We start from the raw sequence: 7240 nt of genomic DNA on the forward strand, positions 1-7240 counted from the left end.
TATCCTCGGCTCTGGATTACAACTGCGAGACCTCTGTGCACAGGAGTTAGAGCTGTGATCTTCTTGCAGCGTTGAACGCATTGACATAAGGGACGATTCCATCTCATCCCCTTGCCCCACCAATTTTCTGTGGTCTAATCGGAGGAGATTCATCTCTATGTCAACAGCACCAGTTTTGGACTCCAGAGAGGCACTTGTGTCAAGGACTGCTTGCAGGATCTTTTCAAATTATCTAGTGTGGCTGCTCAGAGTGGCTGGTCAGAGAGGTTTCCAGGGTACTTAATAGGCCACCAGCAGCAGGTGTCTGTGGCATTAGGAGTTCCGCAATGTCACTGTGTGCCAGAGGAGGTAGCCTGCCCTGCTTAGGTTTCACCATTGCTGCAGGCAGAGTTACGAGACACAGTGAACACCAATACAGACCTTAGAACGTCACTAAAACCCTCAGCCGTGAGGGTGAGCAGAGGGCAACAAAAGATGCACCTCCCGTGGGCACAAGGGATGAAAACAAGGTCCAGGACTTGCACTGCCCTCTCCCAGGGCTCCTTAAAGGCACAGGCATGGAGCACCCCCGAGATGCTACTTAGACAAGGCAAGTACCACCAGACTCTGTCAGTCTCCAGCAATATGGAGGTGCTGAGGATAGGGAGCACAGCATACAGCGTAGATGTGACACCTGCCCAGCGTTCCAGCCACTCTCATCCAACTTTTCATGCAGCATCCCCAGGAATGCAGAGTTCCAGCATGCTGGGGATTGAAGAGGGTGCCAGTCTTAGGGGGTGGGCAGGGGTAAGGGAATCAACCTTATTGCCAGCAGCTCAGCGCGTCCATTCACTCACTCCACTTCAGGTCTGGGGGAGAATGCACCACCAGTGATGCAGGGCCTCTGCAGCGCACAACAAATTGACCCGCAGGGCCTATGCCTCAGGTCCTGTGTCAAGGCCCATATCCGCACCCATATCCCGCTCCAGCCGCCTCCTCTGATGTGCGCGGGCCACCATTGAGCGTAGGCACCCCCACGGTGATGGGCCCATGTGGGACACCTCTAGCTGCTCCTATGGCCACCTGGCATGCCCCCTTGGAGGACGCTGCCCGCTGTGCTTGCAGCCTGGAATGCCAGCAGCCCTGGCAGTGCCTCAAGCCCAACTCCCGGCGGCCAAATTCTGGGGACACCACTCAACCTTGTTGTCTGACGATGAGACTCACGGCCCATGGTGGCCCACCTCAGGCCTGATCAGCTCTGCCTGAGTCAGCCATAGGGGCGGTGCAGGCCTTCAGCCCCATTCGATGGAGCCTCTGTCTTTCTTTCCACCACTTTTCTACCGTCTTTGCACCCTGCACACCAGGGATTTGGCACACATGGGCGGGGCGCGAATGTGACAAGATTCTGCCCTGGGCCCAAAATGTAGCTCAGTGAGTTGCCTCCACTCCCTTTGTCATGTATGACACACCCTCCTTAGTAGGTAATTGTTAGACTTTTCAACCTTGGCGTGTTCTCCCTTAACTTTTTGCTTCTGTTCCCCAGGTTGTTGATACATTGTGAGTAAACAATTGAAATAACATAATGTACTGACTGAAATTAGCCTCACTACTGATGCCATATTAAAATATTGATTACACGTTAGGGTTAAGAGGCCTGTTTTCGCATTAAATTATTGTCTTGCACAAGATGCCAGTTTCCTCCACTGCAGATGCTGTAAGTTCCCAGAAGCCTTCTGTTAGCTACTGAATAGGCATTTGTTAAGTATTAGAAACTGATAGTGAGGTTCTCACTGGGAGGAGAGGAGATGGCAGGAAACGCCACTCCTGGGAAGAACCGTGTGTCTCCAAGATGTGCCTAGTGTATCATTTCAAGGACTCAAATTCTGTGCTTCCTTGTGAAGACATCAGAAACTATAGAGTTTACCTGCTCCTAGAGTATACTGAGCATTCATTGGTTGTTGGGAACAGGGAATACATAATTTGTTACCAATAATGTTTTTGATTAATGAGTATGTGTTCCTTTGATTAGAGCAGAGCAGGACTGGATAAGAGAGACCCCTCTGAGCCCTTCCCTTTTTCACCCAGACACTGGGGGGCTTATTTATGAGGCTCTTGTGCCACCTCAGCATTATTGTTTTTTTTACACTGCGGCAGCGCAAAAACAACTCCAAATCTACAAAGTGACATTAAAGGCCTCTAGCGCCACTTTTCCTTTTCACCCCTGACCGCCAGCTACTGGCAATGATATGCAAGTTAGGCATTCCCAGGCAAAAAGCCACGCAGTACTGATGCAGTGAAATTTACATTTCACTGCGTCGGTCTGCAACTTCGTTGCGTCAAAAATGTAAAGCCTGCTCAGAGCAGGCATTAAACTGGCGCATGGCTTTTACCTATGTGAGCCTTCCACGCATTGCTGAAGTAGCGTGATTTTTTTTACACTAGTCCAGCAATGCGTTAGGTTAGTGCCAACAGATGCATCAGAATTTCTCACGCATCTGTGAAAATGTGCACCATGGAGCTCTGTATTGTAAATACAGCGCATCCATGGCGTCATTAGGGAATCGTTAGGCAGCGTAAGAAATCTGATGCATCGGAGCCGATACGTCAGTTTCATGTGAATGAGGCCCTAAGTGCGCCTGCTGATTTATAGCTTATCTTGCTTTGAAATACTGACTAATGTATTATTTGATTCTGTAATGATGGTGACTAAATACTAATACTGACTGAATACATAAATTGATTTTAATTAATTTTTTAATAAAGCGCTTTAACTCACACTATTTGTCTTCATTGATTCTTGCGAAGCCCCAGTTGGACTTTACTTTTCATGGGGTTTGAGGTAAATGAATGCTCTCTTTCAATTCTCCTTGTCGACGAACAAAGGTGCACACAACCAGTGCCAGGTTTTTTTTAATGATTATACTCGAAGACTAAGAAACAAGAATCTCTTCCGTCAATGGTTGCAGGAATGTCATGCGTTTCACCCAAATTGTGAACTAACTTCTATAATCACAAGAACAACTGAATCAAACAAGCGTGCTCTGCAGAACAACCCTAGATGCCTTCATCATCTTGCTGGCTTAAGTAGAAGCCCTACTTAAGCCAGAAAGCTCTGCGACAACCTAAGTGCATTCTTTTTGAAACAGTAGGAAATCTCGAGGAATATTTTGCTCAGCACAACTCAACTCTGTTCCCTGTCACCCTAAAAATCTGGACTCCAGTGCGTCTAACTTGCACGGCTCCCAGATCCCATCATCCCACCATGGAGTGGCTTCCTTAACCGCCCGCAGGAATATCCAAGTCTGCACTCATGCTTGAACTCACGGGAAAAACTTTACTCCTCTCCTTAAGAAAGTCTCCACTAGGCTGCTTCGCACTATGTCATTATTTTCTTATTGCTGGGAGGGCTTTCCTTTGGTCTCCAAAATCACTGAAAGGCTTGTGTTTCCTGATTTCTAGCCCAGTAATACACACAGGTGCAGCGTCCACTCAACTAAACTCAGAAACTGACAAATGTTTATTTCTGTGGAGCAGTTGACGGGTGTGGGTTGTTTGCTGATCACTACATATTGGAAATCTCTTCACTGCCAGCATCACAAGGATTACACAACATCAAATAAACATCTTAGATTGAAGAAAGAAGGGCATATTAACGCACAGCACATAAAAACAATTAAAGCAACAGATAGCGTCCTAATTAAAGCGCATAGTGACAAAAACACTCAGCGATGGGTCAAGACCAATACATTCATAGGAATAAAAGTACAGCAGCAGATCAATGAGCAGGAACTCAGCAGACAGATAGCAGCAAGGACACATGTCCATCAGCACCGATAACAGCGGGAAACCTCAGGGATGCATTCGTGGCCATCTAGCATCTTGGCCACAAACCTGAATTGAGTCCCCATTAAAAGACCTTGTCAAGAATCTTGTTTCTTCAGTGGAGTTGATCCTCTCTTTTTTTATTGAGTATATTTGAGATCAGACCTATGCACATTCATAAATACAATACACAGTATTTTAAAACACCACTCTTTACAAGGATCCAATGGAAGTATGTCGATACAAACTGACACTTCCTGAGGCAAAAATTAGAGGACAATCGGCATTTTGTTCTTTTAGTATTCTGTCACTCAGTGCTTAATTTGAGCCGGTGGTTTCCGGTGCGGGGAACCGAAACTTATTTTTGAGGGCCGGCACTTATTTTTTTCCTCAAGCATTTACTGCGAGCAAAAGACTAATTTGGAAAAGACGGTAGCAGAGAAAAACAAAAAAGCTTCACAATGGGGGGAGAACACAGAAAGCTGCAACAGTGAGATGAGGGCCAGGGAGTGGTTGTAAATGGGTTAAAGAGGCCCGCGATGCCTTCAGGATTGTTACCTCAGTATTCCGTGGTCACACATTTAATTATAGCAGCCGTATGTTTATGAGGAAAGCTTTGGGCACCGGCACCTTTTTATTCACAAATTAATGTCACTCCGGTATGTGCGTCGCCTTGCATACCGGGAATTACGGTAACCAAATCCTGAGTTCATCCATCCATCACACAATGATTCCTTTAGGTGTGAAATTGAGGACTTTTTTCATCGTTCTCGGCATTAAAAAAGCCAGAATTCTCAACAGTGGCATTTTGTGGATGCAAAGGCAAATCAACAACGTGGCAATATGGCCTAACAATCAGTGCTCCCAAGTTTGAAACTGGGTAACCAGGTTCAGGTCTCAATGTTGGCTCAATATTGAGCGATTCTGGGCAAATCATTAACTACTGAATGAATCAAATACATTTACATGTAAATTATGTATATCTATATTTCTATCCATCCATCCATCTATAGGTCATTTGTTGTGGTGGCACGTATCATAACAAGCCTAAAGATAGGCAATGTCAGAGCTCGCTACTTGAGCATATCAGCCGAGCTATTAAAATCTGATCACATTACAGCAGCCAGGAAGAAATTGCACTGAGTCCAATTGCAAGAAAGGATTTGTTTTATAGCACTCTGGGCCAGATGTAGGAAATTCAGAGTTTGCGACTTGCAAATTGCGAGTCTGAGGGACTCGCAATTTGCAAGTCGCAAACCCGGATGCAGGAAGGTGTCCCTGACACCATCTGTGAATCGCAAGGGGGTCGCAAAGACCCACCTCATTAATATTAATGAGGTGGGTCGCAATTTGCGACCCCCTTCCGATTCGCAGCACTCACAGGGATGGTGGCCTGCTGGAGACAGCAGACCACCATGTCTGTGACTGCTTTTGAATAAAGCAGTTTTTTCTGTTGTATTGCAGCCCGTTTTCCTTAAAGGAAAATGAGTTGCAATACAAACGAAAAAATGAAACGTTTAATTTTTTCAGAAATAATGTTTACAGGACCATTCACAAAGGGGAAGGGGTCCCATGGGGATCCCTTCACTTTTGCGAATGGGTTAGCACCTAACTGCGAATTGCTAAGCAATTCTACATCGCGATGCGAATCGCAAATAGGAAGGGGAACACCCCTTCCTATTTGCGAGTCGCATTCCCATTTTGTGAGTCAGTAACCAGGTTACCGACTCGCGTAATGGGAATGAGCATCGCGATGTGCTTTTGGCATGGCGCAAACAGCGAATTTCGCTGTTTGCGCCATGCAAAAAGCTTCGTACATCTGGCCCTCTGTTTGGGGCACCCAGCGCTTTCTCCGGTAGCAACATCGTTAATTAGGGCTCGTGCCAAGGGGTAGATATGATCAGTTCTGTGCTAATTCTGTTCTTGCTGCAGTCCCAAGGTACAGGCGAGTCCAGTTGGGTGGCGAGGCAATTGTATTCATTTCTTAACATTTAATAATACACTTAATTAAGCAAAATAAAATTCTTAACTTATTTCTAAAAATATTAAAAATATTTAAATTAAATACATAACTTTTAACCATGTTTGCTAAAAAGTAAATAGATAAATGTTAGTTAGAGTGTTGTATTTTAAATAATTGTTTAACAACTAAAATGTGTAAATTAAATTAGTATTTTAAACTCTTTTAATATTTACTACACATTTTTTTATGAAGTGAGTTAATGAGCTCCCAAAAAAAATTCTTGCCAGAATAATATGAATTATTCAAATGACGCTACATTCATGTCATACCTAAGAATATATTTTTTAAATAATGAACTTTATTAAATTACCCTACATTGTCTTACAAGTAGTTCTCCAACCCGGTGGTAGAGATTGCCACCAAAAGGTGAAAAGGTACTAGTAGTAACTTTATACTTATAACTTCTGTTGAAAGAGGCTCCACCTACTCATTGGAGGGCATAGAGACCAGTACATCTATAGCTAGGTGTAGATTTCCACTTAGTAACGGTGAGTAGCAAACATGTGGAGAGCTACATCTAAGTGTAGGAGCAGCTCTACACATGAGTAAATATACACATGTATATTTATCTTTGTTAATCAGCCCCTGAATGTCCACAGTAAATAGATGCCCAAAAAGTACATGATGCAGCTGAAATGCTGTTTAGTTACCATGAACAAAGAAATGACAAATAGTTGTGAAACACCAAGGTGATGTTCAAAACCCAAAACACTATTATTGTAAAATATCATTAACATAAGATCTTAATTCAGAGAATTTAAGCACCACAGTGCTATGCAAGCACTGTAAATTTGTGCAATGCTTGAACCATTAATCTTTAGAAATGTGTTGAAAGGTGATTGCAATAGTTAGAAGAGGATCTGGCGAGCCATTGCCAAGAAGGTCCGGACCCTGGGGGTTTACAATTGGCAGGGAGCCCACTGTTGGAAGAGGTGGCAGGACCTGAGATGGTGGGCCCGGAAGATGGCAGAGGTCCAGCTGGGGCTGTCCTCCCAACGAGGACTGGGTGCCCATCGGATCATGATCCCCCTAATGGGCGCATTTTAGCAGTGGCCAGCCCGCAGTGGGATGGGTGTTTAAGGACAGCACAGCAACCACAAAGGGGTGAGTACAAGGTAAATTCATGCCTGACCCTTTGCAAGGTGATTGAGTGGCGGGCAGACTGCTCCCCCAGACAATGTGGAATGTGTCATGTGTGACAGATCATCTGGGATCAAATTGGTGTAGATGGGCCATGTGTTTCCAACTGATGTGCTCATCCTTTTGGAGCTAGGACCTTGGATTTAACTGTTGGGAACCCGCAATCCAATTGCACAGCAGGGAGCACATATGACTGTGATTAGTGTACAAATGTTCTGCTTTACCTACTCTGGTGGGTGTTAGTTTCCACCAACATTTCACTCCTCCCTAAAGTCA

This window comes from Pleurodeles waltl, chromosome 5 (assembly GCF_031143425.1).
Source record: "Pleurodeles waltl isolate 20211129_DDA chromosome 5, aPleWal1.hap1.20221129, whole genome shotgun sequence".
NCBI lineage: Eukaryota > Metazoa > Chordata > Amphibia > Caudata > Salamandridae > Pleurodeles > Pleurodeles waltl.